Below are 16,019 nucleotides of genomic sequence, written 5' to 3'. Positions count from 1 at the left end.
TCGCACCCCAACCTACGGCGGAAATGCCGGGGCGTGAGCTGATTGTTCACAGCTCAAAGGTACTATCATAAATAAAAATGACAATATCTATTAAGTTAATTATTTCATATAAAAGTGCATACAATATCCAAAGATGACAAATAATCCAAAACAAGTAAATATAATCACAAACAAAATTTAAATATAAATTGTCTTCATTTATTCCTCAAGGTCTTTTCTCGATGTCCACCACTTCAAACTTCAAGTCAAACGATAATCTGCATATGCATAGAAAATAAATAGAGTTTGTCAACACAAGGTTGAGTGAGATTATCACCAGTTTTTGTATGATCTGATAATAATATAAATAAACAAGCAAAACGTAATAAAATCGGTAAATACAACCAAACTATGAGCAATTAATGTGTCGATTGACCATTGCCTAGTGAATCGGGCGTCACTATGACGGTCGTATGATTATACTATAAATGAGAATATGATAGACCTCTCCGAATAAGAATAATAAAACACGTAAGCATGCAACAAGTATATTTGATCGATCACACACACTTACACGTTTGCAAGCTTGATATATATATATATATATATATATATATATATATAATATATATATATATAACATAATACAAAATACGAATTAGTTCGCATATGTCCCCAAATCTTATGAAATTAGTAAAATAAAGGGGAATGACAAAACTCATCATAATTTGTAGGCAAGGGAATAAAAATAATAATAAACGATTAAGAATTAAACGGATCGTCCTCTAACGTGTTGATCGAAATAAACCAAATGAACCTGAAACTTTAAGATAAGTAAATATGAGTAAAATCAAACTCGTTTCCGCTGTAATCGTTCCAAACGGATGTCTAGAACTCCGATTATGTTAAATTAAACGTTTAAGCGATTCGGCACTGACCAGAATCCAAACAGCGATTCGGAAGTCGGGTTTTGGTCAGTAGCCTTGAAATCTTGTTACAAAAATAAAAGTCTTCTGGACCAAACGCTGGTTCTGAACCGAAGCATGAGAAAACAAGTAGTCAAACTTGTTGACCATTATGCCCTTTAACGGGTTTTAATCGAATTGACCAGTCAACACCCTTCAATCTGAGAAATTGATTGAAGGTTATTGATTAGGGAATATATATGAATGATTTACAGTTCACAATTTACCTGGAAAGTGTATGACTCAACTAAAAAGTGAAGTCAAAGGTTGTTGCAAAGACAAAGTCAAACATCGAAACTTGTATCTTCAAGTAATAAAGCCAAATCAAAGAAAATTATGAAGGACAGAAGTAGGTGACGGCTGGGAATGATGTATTTAGGGTTTAGGGAAATTGTGGCAGATGATATGATATATGTGTTGTTTATATAGGATACACAAAAACGAACCAAATATAGCTATTTTACTCGTTTAAGAAACCGAACAAGGTTTTAATGACCAAATCAATATTATATGCAGCCAAATTCGTTCTTGAGGAAGGGGTAATGCATATAGACATGTACTTAGTCTATATCAATTTTCTTGGGACTTAATTCACGTGATACGGTCCAAAAATAAGCGATTTGTGCCAAAAACGAACTAGGAAAGCAATAAATCAATATAATCTGTGAAGGTCTACCACGGCGGCACGTGGTGGCCTAAACCACCTGTGTTCGCGCGGCTCCCCGGGTCAAGGGAGGGAAACTTTTGCTTTTTGACAACTTTAGTCCCTGAACTATCTAAAAAGGCTATTTCTTGATTATTTTAAATTTTAGACAAAGAAGGGATAAATTTAAGAACACGAAGGGTATAAAATGAAAAATACATTCATAAATACTTATAAACGCATGATAATATTATTGATAAAGATCTGATCAATGTTTGAAAACCGATAAAATGAATACAAATACGAATACGGAAAAACCCGGAATGTTACAATGGCTTCCTAGTTTTCCAAACTAAATCAAGTAGAACTCGATCGGTTTTGTTTGGAATATGGGATAGGAGATGTTCCTAATCCATAATTACACAAATATTCCACCCCGTTTCCAATTATCCCCGAGGCAAGGTTCCCCTTTATACCCGATACTTTAACCAATCTAACCTCCGATACCCTTTTTCTAAGTTTTTGTTAGCATTTTGGAGTTTCACAATGTTTGCCTTGGCCAATTGGCTCCTGTTGGCGATGCTAGGATACTACATTTTGAAGTTGTGTGTCGTGCTATGATCCTATTTATCGATGCACCAAAGGTTCTTTCAATTTGACAAGAACGGGAATTGGTTTACTATTGAGAAAACTCATTGTGAAACTGGGTTGATTTCCAGTATGGTTGGTCTTACATCTACATGGATAGATAAGTTTTTCTTTGTTTCAAACTCCATTTTACCTTGTTCTACAGTGTGGAGGAAGCATGAGCTTCCTTGAACCCTTCTGCGCCTAGGGTTGAGGAGCTTGACGCCACTTTTCTCAAGATCCTTTAATCTATGTCCTTTAGGCTTCAGACTTTTCCAGAAGACTTTCTTATTTATTTGGGTCTTAGAACCAAGTGGCCTAGCCCTCACACCGAGCCCAAGATTTTCAGTGATGGAAAAGGTACGTTATGGTTTTGTTTAGGCTTCTTATTTTACTTGCTTTTGAACTTGTCCTTCCTTTATTTTGTAGAAATAAGTGCATTGGACTTTCTTGATCTTGAGGATTTCTCATCTGCGACCTTTGTTTCTATTGAAGTTGTCCCTGGTCATCCAAACGTTGTTGAGCGTACCTGGTATTTTCACCATTCTGAAGGCTATGTTGCTAACTCAACTTCTACTGCTCCTCCAGCTAAAGGAACTTTTAGGAAAGCTGCTCCTGCTTCTTCCCAAAGCAGTAAGAGGTTTAAGGTTGCTCCTGCCCCAAGTCTGCTGCTACTGATCCTATTGACCTTGACGAAGATGCTGCTTTTATTGCATCAATCACTGGCTTTACTCCTTCTATTGGAGAGAAACTTCCTAAAAGCCCTACTCCTTCTCCCTTAAAGGTGCCTACAAAGCCGAGTGTTGATGCGAAGGTTGCTACTGTGGACCCTAAGAGGGTTGTTAAAGCATATGTTAAGAAACCAGATCCTGCAGCTGATGGTCCTAAGAAGGTGGAGAAGGGTAAGCAAGGTAAAATACATGTTGTTACTGAGTCTATTTCCAAGAAAACTATGATTTCTAAGAAAGCTTATGATAAAGGGAAGTGTGTTGCTTCCCCAAGCCATGATGCTGAAGGTGCTACTCCTGATGGAACAACCTCCATCTATATCCCAACATGGAAGGTTCTTAATTGTGATACTCTGAAGAAGGCTCATGTTTGTTAGGACCTTCTTCTTCATTATATCCCTCCTGTTGAGAAAGAAGCTGTTAAGGTGTTAGATGATGGCGAGGTGATGAAGAAGATAATTCAGTACTTGGCTTGCTTGGCCGCTCTCATCCTAAAAGGTTTGGGACGCTGAAGTTATGCTCCAGGAGAGATCAAGAAGCTGAAGGATGAGAAAGTGGAGCTTGAAAGTGCCCTGGCTGAGGCAGGTGAGAATGTTAAAACTTTGACCGCTCATGAACAAAGTTTGGTTCATGACCTTTCTGTTGCTAAGGCTTCAACTGAATATGAGCGGAACAAGGTGGAATCCTATGCTAAAGACCTTCATGAGCAACACCATAAGGTAAGCCAACAGAGGAACTTTATTGTTGAGGAGAATAGGAAGCCAGCCACGGACCATGAGAAGCTAGAAGGTGAGAAGTAGAAGCTCGTTGATGAGAAGCTTGCTTCCAACTCCCTTATCTTCCCTAACATTCAGAGTTGTTCTGGTTTGAGAAAGGAGCACCGGCCAAGCGCCCTGAATGAATAAGAAATTGACAGCAGAGGTAATTGCAGATTCTTATTCGAACGAGTTGAAGCTAACAACATGTCGATTACACACCGGGGGTTGGTAAGAACTGAGGGACAATGCCCCTCTAACCTAAGTGGGCCTACCTGCGAAGCAACTGGTACTTGAGCGGGCGGCGGGGGGGGGGGGGGGTTTGGTTTCGTGCAAGGCCTCGCAGCAGGAAGAGGCAGTTGTCATTTGAAAGAAAACGCTCTTTGTTTGTATAAGGTTCCAAACCTTCGCACTACTCTCCAGTCTCAAGTTAGCGGGCTTCTTTATGAGAAGCGCTTGTTGTTCGAGCAAGGTTCCTCAAGTTGTATCCTACCTCTTTCACTGTGGTAAGTTCAATTATGTTCTTGGTGAAGTTTACACAAAGGCCATTGCACATGGTCGTCACCATGGCCTGTCTATCGGATTTGAGGCAGGTCAGGCTGGCAGTTTCTTGGAGGGCCCCAGCCTACCGGTCAAATGTTGCTGGTGACTTTTCTGCTGCTGTGAGGGCAATGGAAATGATGACCTTCCCCTATCTTGAAGCTGTTGCTCGGCATCATGATTTACCCTTCTTGGTATTTCAAGACATCGAGCCGGAAGGTCTCAAGAAAGGTATTGCCCAGCAGGTGATTCAAGCTATGGTTAGTAAGATTGTTGAGAGAGTTAACCCTGACGATGATGATCAAGAAGGTATGGTAGATTGTGGAAAGACTGATGCCGAAGCACCTACCACTGAAGATCCAGCTAATCAACCCTCTGGTGATGAAGATAGGGAAGTTGATGCTACTCCTTCCCCTGCTACTGACACCAAACACACTCTTTCCCCTTCTAGATAAGTTGAGGATACTCCTTCTCCCACGACCAACAAGGCTTCCCCAGATGATTTTGATGCTCAAGTTAACATGCTATATGGGGATCTTTTTGGTGATACTACCAAAGCTTCTAGGAAGGAGGATGCTACTGCTGGTGATAAGTAGCTTGGTTGTTTGTTTTAAGCTTCCTGTGTGAAGCTTATTTGTTTGTATTTGTGAGCCTTTGTTGGCGTTTAACAATTTGTGTTTTATGCTTATGATGTTTGGTAGCACCCCCTAGGGTGCCTTTACGTTTTTAATCTATCTTGTTGTTGTTTACTTTGTTTGTTTGTGTTTTTCATGCTTGTTTGTTATTTTGCAATGCATTTGAAACTTTGTTAAGGAGTGATGCTGCATACACCCTTCCTTACCTTAGTAACTAAGAACCAATGCAAGGTATATCCCATCTGCTTGTCAGTCCACAAAACTTTATTTAACTTGTTTGTGGTATATTGTTACATAAGTCCTTAGCTTTCTAAGCTTATCAACCTTTTAAGCATCTAGTTTCTTATACTTATGGAGCGAGTTGGTGAGAGATAATCAGTCTCATTACATGGATATAGTTTATTTCTACGTGCCCATGGAGTCGTATCGTTTTAGTGACTCAACCTGTATACAGGAAGATATAGCGTCTTGTTACTTGCGGAGCGATATGGCCTAGGAGATCAACCCTGTACATGAGTAGGAATTATGTCGGACCTCATGGTGCCTAGTTTGGAGGGGCTCACCCTTATATAGGATAATAAACAAGTTTGTTACTCAAAATATCATATCATTCATTAATTTTTCCACTTACATCAAACTGAAACAACTACTTCATAGATTTTGAATGAGGACCTAGACTAGGAACTTCTTAAGGTGCTTGTCATTCCAATGACGAGGCACCTTTTTCCTTTCTAGTTCGATAAGCATGTAAGATCCACCCCTTTGGCTTATCTTAGGATGCAAGGACCTCTGTTGATACATGTTTTGTATGTCTCGGTCTTTATCAGGGATTAATGTTATAGTTTAGTATTATAGGGGTTTTAATGTAATTATACCATTCGCCTAATTGTAAGACACGTTCGTTACTCCGTAACGAATGGGTCACATTCGTATTAATGTAAGTCCCATTTGTTAACCCTGCTTAACGAATGGAACATAACGAATGACGGCTATTCGCTATGATAATGTATTAACGAATAAGTATGTTTATTCGTTAGGTTAATGTAACGAATGACTCATTCGTTAAGTCTATTTTAATGAATGAGGTCATCCTCTATATATACCCATGTAATCTATTCATTAAAAAAACAGTTCTTATTCATTCGCATTCCCTCTCGTTACTCTGCCAAAATATTCTCTCAATACACACACTTCACACACCTAAAGTAAGATAGCCTAATCGTATACATACATGATGAATTCATCGTTGTAATCACAAGATCTAGATCCTATTATGCTCTCTCAAGTGGTATCAGAGCCTCAGATCTGATCCTCGATGCTATTCGTTGTTTAATTGTATAGATTCATCAAATAGTGAATTAATTTCATCATGAATTGATTAGTATTGTTGTTCGATTGAGTTCTGGTGAAACAGAGCTTAATATTAATAGTAATTGGACCGATATAATTGTAATTAGGAAAGGTATTAAGGAAATTGAGACTGGATTATGAAGGTTTGAGTTTAGAATTGAGTTGAATTGGATAAGTGAATCGAGTGAATTGAGTTTTGAATTGAATGCTTAATGGCGGTTGATTGTTTGGTCAATTGAGGTCTGGTTTGAAGTGTTGGTGATTACGGACGAACATAGGGAGGTTCGGAATCGAATTGCGAGCAGATTGATACAGGTTTTAGGGTGAATAAGTTAGATTTGGACGGATTTGAATTTTGGTTTGAATTTCAGACCTGATGAAGATTTGAATACTCATTCGTTACAATGAAGACTCATTCGTTAAGTCTTAACTTCTTATTCGCTGTTCAAACCACATTCGCTCAATCTAATTCGTTATTCACTACTCATTTGTGATATACATTCGCTATACACATTCATCATTCCTCATTCGTTAAACTCATTCACCATTCATCTATACTCATTCGTTATTCACTTTCGTGTCACTTCATAACGAATATCGATCAATTCGTTAATCAGTCACATTCGTTTAAATCATTAACGAATATCATTCATTCGTTAATCTTTGCAATTCACATTCGTTACTGTTCTTTCATTCGTGTGAACAGTAGCCATAAGTTTTAAGCATTGACAAGTTTGGTCCTCGAAGTTTAAAAATTGTTTACTCATAGCTTCACAAAATGTTTCTTACTATGCGTTAGCATCTCAGAATGCTTTAATGCAACAAATGTTAACTATGGACAATGAGATTGGCAGTCACAACAAATGTCCTATACTTCTAAAACTATCAGACTTTGCTCGGTGGGAACCGAGGTTTCGTGCTCACTTGGGATCTGTACATCCAAGTAGCGTACGTTTTCTCGATGACGTGTATGCGGCACCTCTGGTAGGTAGTGACAACATGGGTTGGACGCCAAAGGAATTCAAACATTATGAAGCACAAGAACTGAAAGATTATGAGAGTGAGACAAAAGCTTACACGACTCTCACGATGTCTTTACCAGTACAAATATTTCATCAATATAGTACTATTAAGATCTGTGCTTCATTGTTCACAACTTTGAAAACAAGAAGTTTGGGGAATACTCTCGAGAGTAAGAAGACTCTCGTAAAATTTCAATTTAAAATTTTATTTTAATGAAAAATGAAACGGTTGAAGAGATGATTAACTGATTTAGTCATCTGATTGTGAAAATGTCAAGTGTTAATCTTGAGCCATCTGAAACAGACAAGATTGATACGCTAAAGAATGCCTTGCCCCCATCATATTAGACTTTCCTGTTTGCATTGAAAGAAAATGGTTTCTTTCGAAAAACCGAGCTTACTGCTGTACAATTTATTAATAAGATAGTGGAAAGGGAATTTGATATCAAATGTCAAAATTCGTTGAAGGAAAATCAAAAGCAACATTCCTCAAACCAAAATCCTTCAATTTATGGAGGAGCAATGCCAGCTAACCATTCTTCAAGTTCTGTTCCAATTAATGCCTTCTTTTCTCAAGCTCAAGAAGAAACTCCTAATGTAAACAGTCTCCCTAACGTATGCTTTATGGCTAATGGAGCCAACGCAAGCACAAATGCTATAGCTTCCAGCTTGCCTAAAGTAAATATTCAAGAGGCTGAACAACAGTTTGCATTTTTATGTGCTTTCATGACTTCGTATGAACAGCTTTTTGGAAGCAAAATAGCACGAGTGATTTAATAGATGAAGGCTATGATTGTCAGAAAAGTCAAGAGATTTATGCTGTGAACTGGGAAAGATCTTCCTATTTTGAATAAGATGGTTGGATTTGATAAACTGAAGGTGAAATGTTACAATTGCGGGGACTTTGGCCATTTTGCCAAAGAATGCGATAAACCAAGAAAAGAATATTCTGGGTCATGCAATTCAGATAGATCTTCAGGATTGAATTCATCTGGTGGGGATAAGAGTAAGACGACTTCAGCTGGTGGTGAACAGGATAAGTCTCCAGCTACTCAATCTCTTGTGGTAAATGAAGTTGTTGACTGGTCTCAACGTTTGTTGGGTAATCAAGCAAATATGGCTATTTTTGAACCAGTTGAGAAGTTCGAAGATGCAAGTAGTGATAATGTATCTGATGAAAGTGATTCATCTGACTCTGAAACTGATACTGATCAAAATTCGTCAGCTTAAACCGAATCAATTTCTGATCAAGTTGAATCTTATGCCTGTATGGCTAAGATTGATGAGGTATGTCCTAAACCTCAAGTTAATGTATCTGTATCCTCAATAAAGTGATTGAGTGTTTTGAATGTGCTGTACTCAAAGCCAAACTTGAAACAGCTTTAAATCAGAATACTACTATCACAAAAGATCATTTTATGATCAATGAATGCTATAGACAGAAATCAAAATTACTAGAACAATCAACACTTAAAATTCAAAATATGTTTGAAAGCAATCATGATCTTAAAGCTGAGATTCAGTGTAAGATTATCATTGTTGATCAACATTTTCAGGAAATTCTTTGACTCCGAACCTGTATTTTAAAACTTGAAAATGAAATAATGGAACTTAAAAAAAAAACTTGGAAAATTTCGAGATTCCTCGTTTCTTTTGGATGAAATCATTGAAGTAAACCATGCTCATAAGAAAAATGGAAAAGCAGGTTTAGGATATGTCGAGATTCCTCCTCCTTTTAAGGATGATTACAGTAGCATTCCCGATGTGGAAAAATGATCAGAAATGCCTACTGTTAAATCTAAGGATGTTGATTCAACCAAAACTACTCGAGAACAGATTCATATCAAAAGTAAAGCTGTCTTTACCAAAAATGAATTGGATGGTTCTATCGAGGAGTTGTCTGAACCAGATGAGATTGTCAAAAACAAGAATATACCTGTTGATAATCACATTATGTGTGAACCTAAAGAGTTTGGGCAAGTTGTTTATGGCTCAAAGTCTTCGGGTAATTCAGCGAAAAAGTCTAATGTAATTCCTAAATCGAAGAAGTTAGATAAACCAACTGTAACTGATGAGGAGTTGATGAAATTTGTCAATCCTCAGTCTATTTCTTCGAATGGGAAAGTTTTTAAGTTAAAAGGGTTGTCAAAAGTATTTTCGGATAAGGAAGTTCCATTGAACCTACTTAAACCCGAATTGATCGAAAGTGTATATCAGGATGACACTTCAAAGGTTACCGAACTTGAACAAAAATTCTATCAATCAAAATCTGTTAATGTTCAAGAAAAACCAAGAAATAATGTGTTTAAACCTATCAAATTTGTAAAATCATCAGGTTTGGAGAATTCTTCGAATTCAACAAATCTTGAATTCTATAAGACTAAAAAGGGTTTACCACATGAAGTTCCAAAGTCGGTAACGTTTGAGAAACCCAAGGTTGATACTCATCAATCTTTGCTACCAAACAAGACAAGTAGTTCACCAAACAAATTTTAGATTCTCGGTTATGTTTTAAGTGTGGTGAACCGGGTCATGTTTTCAAGAAATGTAAAGCAAAGATAGATGATATCAAACCTTCATCAACTCGAAAGACTGAATTGTTTCAAAATTTAAAAGAAAATCAAGTTGATGAGTGTGTTATAATGTATTCAAATATTAATCCGAAGAAGGTTGTTCGGGTTGATTATGATAATGTTTCAAACAAATTCGTTGATCGTGCTCAACCTATTTGTCAAAACACTGATTCAGGAAGAATACGTGATGGGTACTTAAAGAAGAAATCCAAGAAACCTATCACTTATTCTTAAGTCCCGAATGTTAGTGTTAATTTAAATGATTCTTCTAAAGTATCAAAAGGAGAACCCAAGACTGAGGCTTGGGCTGCCTTTTTGAACTAATCTCTTTACCTTGTTGTGCAGAGTTCATCTAGATCCGTGTCAAGTCACAAGTGGATATTGGATAGTGGATGTTCTTGGCATACCACTGGCAACCTGGACCTTCTGAACAATGTCAAAGATATTCAAGGGGGTTACATGGCGTTTGCTGGTAATAACGGTGGAATGATAACAAAGGAAGGAGAAGTTTCAAACGGGAAAGTGACATTTGAAAAAGTAAATTATTGTGAAAAACTGGATCATAATTTGTTGAGTGTTTCACAAATTTGTGATAAACAATATACCACAGTTTTCACAGACAATAAATGTGTTATCCTACAACCGGGATACACAATTCCTGAAGAAATGGTTGTCATGAGATCACCTCGATCGAATGATATTTATGTCCTATACATGAATTTTAATGTAAACATTTCTCCTTCAGAAACGTGTTTTATCTCCATAGCCACGGAGAAAGATACGATTCTTTGGCATCGACGTATGGGACACATCCATGTGCGCAAAATGAATAATTTGGTTTCAAATGACTTGGTAGATGGTGTAACCCTTAAGAATTTCAAGTTGAATGATCACTACGTCACTTGCAAGAAGGGAAAACAAAAGAAGAAGTCACACCCGTGTAAATCAATTAATTCGATTGTTACACCCCTAGAACGACTTCATATGGATTTATTTGGTCTTGTGAATCGTGTTAGCATCGCGGGCGATTTTTATTGTTTAGTCGTGACTGATGATTTTTCACGATACTCTTGGGTATTATTTATGGGCTAAAGATCAGACTCCTGTATTGATTCAGAATCTTATCACGAAGATTGAATCACTTTACAAATTGAAAGTGAGACGAATTCGTAGTGATAATGGAACGGAATTCAGGAATAATGTATTGGATTTCTTCTGTATTCAGAAAGGTATTCATCGTGAATTCAGTGCGCCGTATGTTCCTCAACAAAACGGTGTATCTGAAAGAAAGAATCGTACGTTGATCGAAGCTGCGAGAACGATGCTTTTTGATTCTATGCTTCCCGTTCAGTTCTGGAATGAAGCTGTGAATACAACGTGCTACACACTGAATTGCGTACTAACAGTAAAGAAGTTCAAAAAGACAAGTTATGAACTTTTGAACAATCGTAAACCGAACTTAAAGTATTTGGAACCATTTGGGTGTCCTTGTACTATTTTGAAGAGAGATGCCGGTAAATTTGAAGAAAAGGCATTTGAGGGTTATTTCTTGGGATCCAATTCTCCGAAGAAGCGAATCTTCAATATCTCTATGGGTTGTGTGGAAGAGTGGTACCATGTTGATTGTCAAAGCTATACCACTCCACCTACAGGCAAGGGTCCCGATTGGTTGTTTGATTATGGCGGTTTATTTAATTCGTTTACGTCAACTGTTGAAGACATATCTGAAGATTTTATTCGATCTTATTTGGAAGAACAATGTCTTCCAATTCCTAGTTCTTCGTATGTTGATGTGAATGACTCTCCTAATGTATTAGAGACATCGAACGATGTTTCTGAGTCTTCCGATGAAGCTGATTTTGTTGATTCATCGTCAGGTCCATTAGGGGAAGCTACAGACACAAAAGAGCCTATTCTAATTGATGATGACTCTCCAACTGTCTCCTTAGACACGACAGAGGAAAATATCACCAATTTGGGTGATAATATATCTGTACATGCTAATCCTTCATTAAGGATTCATTCTAATCATCCGCAGGAACAGATAATTGGTGACGTGAACGACGGAGTTCGTACAAGACACCAATTAGCTAATGAATGTGATGAAAAATTTGAGTGTAACTTATCTCCTACTGAGGATTCGATAATGTGTGCTTATGCGGATTTGCACTCTTCGGGTATCCTTAGTATTACACCTGCTTTCTGTCACAGATTAAACCGACAAGTGTCACGATGGCACTAAAGGAACCATCTTGGGTGGAAGCTATGCAGGAGGAGTTGCAACAGTTTATTCAACTGGGTGTATGGGACTTAATTGATAAACCCGACCGCATAAAAAAGGCAATTCCGACTAAATGGGTTTTTAAGTGCAAAAAGGACGACCGCAGGGTAATCATGAGAAATATGGCACGATTGGTCGTTCTTGGTTACAATCAACAAGAAGGCATAGATTACACTAAAGTATATGCTCCTGTGGCACGACTGGAGGCTAAACGTATGTTTCTTGCCTATGTAGCCAATAAAAATTTCAAGGTTTATCAAATGGATGTGAAATCGGCGTTCTTAAACAGAGCTATTCATGAAGAAGTCTACGTGAAGCAGCCTCCCGGTTACGAGGATCCAGACTTTCCAGAGCGTGTTTATCGATTAAAAAAGGCTCTTTATGGTTTACATCAGGCCCCGAGAGCCTGGTACAGCACGTTGCTGACCATCTGATTGAAAGTGGATTCACGAGGGGAACTGTGGATTGTACTTTATTTTATAAGAACGTAGGTGATGATCTGCTCCTCGTCCAAATCTACGTGGACGACATAATTTTTGGTTCGATGAACGATAGCCTGTGCAAAGATTTTGAGAAGACGATGCAAACCAAATTCGAGATGAGCTCGATGGGAGAGATGAACTTTTTCTTAGGATTGCAAGTTCACCAGTCTGATTCCGGGATCTTTATCCATCAGACCAAATACGTGAACGATGTCTTGAGCCGATTCAAGATATCCGATGGCAAAATTCCTTCGACACCTCTTCCCGTGGGTCACAATTTATCACCGGCTGAATTGGAGGATACCGTAGATCCAACCCTATATAGAGCTATGATCGGATCTTTTATGTATTTGACAACATCTCGACCTGATATCATGTTTGCTGTTTGTTTGTGTGCCAGGTACCAATTGAGTCCCCGAGTGACTCATCTGGCGGCAGTAAAGCGTATCTTTCACTATCTGAGGGGACATCCAGACATCGGGTTGTGGTACCCTAAGTACGATAAGTTTGATCTCACCGCTTTTACTGATTCAGACTATGGAGGATGCAAGATCAATTTCAAGTCTACAACAGCGGGTTGTCAGTTCTTAGGAAACCGGCTTGTTTCCTGGCAGACGGTGGTGTCAACTTCAACAGTCGAAGCGGAGTATGTGGCAGCCTCGAGTTGCTGTTCACAGGTTCTCTGGATCCAGCAACATTTGCGGGATTATGGTTTGAAGTTTCTTACTACTCCTATTTTTATTTACAATTTGGCCGCTATTTCTATCACCAAAAATCTGGTTCATCATTCGAAAACCAAACATATTAAAACCCGTTATCACTTTATACGTGATTGTTTTGAAAATAAATTAATTTCAATTGATAAAATTCACACGGATTTTCAAAAGGCTGACCTTTATACCAAAGCATTTGACAAAACACGTTTTCAATATTTGCTGGGTATAAATGGTTTAAAAACTTTGAAAGATATTCAAAAGCTTGGTTAAATGATTTTTTTTTCTTCTTTTAGTTCAATTTTTGTTGTTTTTAGGGGGCGAAAATATAAAATCCAAAAATATTGTGTTTTCAGTTTGTACAGAGAAAATTAATAACTTCAAAAGCATTCAAATATTGAAAAATCCAAAAACAATGAAAAATGCTCCTCAAAATGAGTTTAGAAGCAAAAAGGAAAAATGATAGTACATTGGTCATTTGCTCCTAAGTCCAGTAAAAGTAAGTAATAAAAGACTGTGTGCTTAATTGCATTGATGTATTGGTAGGTCTTTTGACAAACAAGTATGGGCTAGTAAGTGCTATAAACACAAATTGCTGAATAAAAAGGGATATTGGTTCTATTAAAGGTCTTGATAATGATGGCAGAAATGTAATAAACCGATCATACTCAAGCCTTCTAATCAATTTGAAAACAATTTTAGTAAAAAGTATCTAGTTCGTGGTTAACGCTTCAACGATGTATGGTCTTGTGGCCTTAAATCCTGTATTGATTGGATGCTTTAAGGTTCCGGATTTCATTGGGTCTTTATGCGGTTTTACATCTGGTATTCATTTCGATGAATATTAAAAATGCTTGTAAAAGCGAGCCCGCAGTGTAACTGCTTAAGTCTCTAAACTTGATCGCAAAAAGTACTTCGTGTACAAAAATGAATTACAGACTTGATCAAACCACGCTGTGAGTCATACATTGTCCCCTTGCTCACATCTCATTACTATTAAGAAACGGACCACAAGGGACACAATGTCTGTAAACCGACAGATGAAATCGTGCATACTCATCCATGGGAACGGACCTTAGGGTATTGCTTGATAATGGGGGTATATCTTGTAGTGGGGATTACGGACTATGATCACTTAAAAATCATCATTTTTCATCAAATTGGTTCTAAGGTTTAAGTCAAGTTGGGGTGATTTGGATAAAATCAAATTACGCTTGAATCAAGATTTGAACTAATTCTTTCCGATAATTGTGCTAAATTGAACAAATTTAATATATATCACCGAAAGTTCTGAAAAATTTGTTCGAAGATTTAAGTGGACAACAATACCAATAATCGACTTAACACCAGTCATAATAAAAACTGAAAATAAAACTGTGATGGATGGAAATTTTGGTCAATATTATTCCCTGCTCAACTCACAAAAATATGTACTGCTTTATTAGTATAGTTATATTGTTTTACGTTGTTTGTTATTTGAAAAATCTTTCAAAAATACAAAAAGATTTTAATTTTCTACTTTATTTTTCAATTTACCAAGCTGGCGAATAAATCAAAACAAAAAGAAGTAAAGTTTTTACCCCGAATTTTTAAGTTAATCGTGCTTAACGTAATTTTCAATTGGTATCAATTGATTTTTAATGTAAAAATCCGTTTAATTGAAACACTACCGATCTTTGATTGACCGGGTATTTTTAATGTATGCAATTTAAACCCTAATTGGATTTAATTGAATGTTTAATTCATTGATTAAAACCCAAAGGTTTTAATGAATATTTAATTCCTTAATGAGATTTTTTCTCATTCATTAAGGAGTTTTTGGTGATTCGTTAAATTCGGTTTAACGAATGTCAAGCCATTCGTTATTTAAACATAACGAATAAGACACTTGTTTGTTATTTTGACATTATCTTCCGTTGTGCATAACGAATGGAAGACATCGCTAAAACGTTTAATGAATGTAATGAATTTAATGTAATATTCGTTAAAAGTTAACGAATGTGAATCCTATTCGTTTAACAATCTTGAACGATCAGAAGTATACGAATGAGGACATTCGTTAGTTCAAAATGTGAACGAATGACCTCGGAAAGCCTGAAATTATTGGGTTTATAATCCCAATGTCAGACGAATGACCTTTCATTCGTCATTTCCTATTTCACCATCAACCTAAACGAACTCTTGCAAATTTTTCTCAGAATCTATTAACTGATTATTAGATCAATTGAGTAACTTCATTGTGTTCTACAGGTACAAGCGACCTTAAACATATAATTTATAGGGATTTTCATCGGATGGTTAAGGGTTTACTGGTTTGGTTGATATTTGCATGTTAACCGAACAGTTGATAGCTATTAACTCTTATAATCGAATCTATTCTCGAACAGATAATGTGTATTAGTGCATTAAATCGATTATCGATCCTCTTTGTTATGATTAATTGTTGAAAGCAATAGAGAATTAAGGGTTTAGACGATGATGTTTATCGTCTTTGACTTCCTTAAGTCAAAATTATGTATAAGATTTGAACCCAGATAGTCAAAGATAGATTCGTTATGAGTGAACGAATGACAGTAATATTCGTTAACTTGTTAACGAATGTTTACATGATTCGTTAAATTGTAACGAATGAAGATTTCCCTGATAACGAATTATGATAACGAATAGAAGTTGGTTCGTTAAAGATTTAATCATTGATTCGTTATGATAACAAAGAAGTTAACATA

Source organism: Bidens hawaiensis, unplaced genomic scaffold, assembly GCF_021521415.1.
Source record: "Bidens hawaiensis isolate Kalapana, Puna unplaced genomic scaffold, B.hawaiensis_p1.1 tig00026364_1, whole genome shotgun sequence".
Lineage (NCBI taxonomy): Eukaryota > Viridiplantae > Streptophyta > Magnoliopsida > Asterales > Asteraceae > Bidens > Bidens hawaiensis.
The sequence above is the reverse complement of the archived record's forward strand: the minus strand, read 5'-3'. Positions refer to the sequence as shown.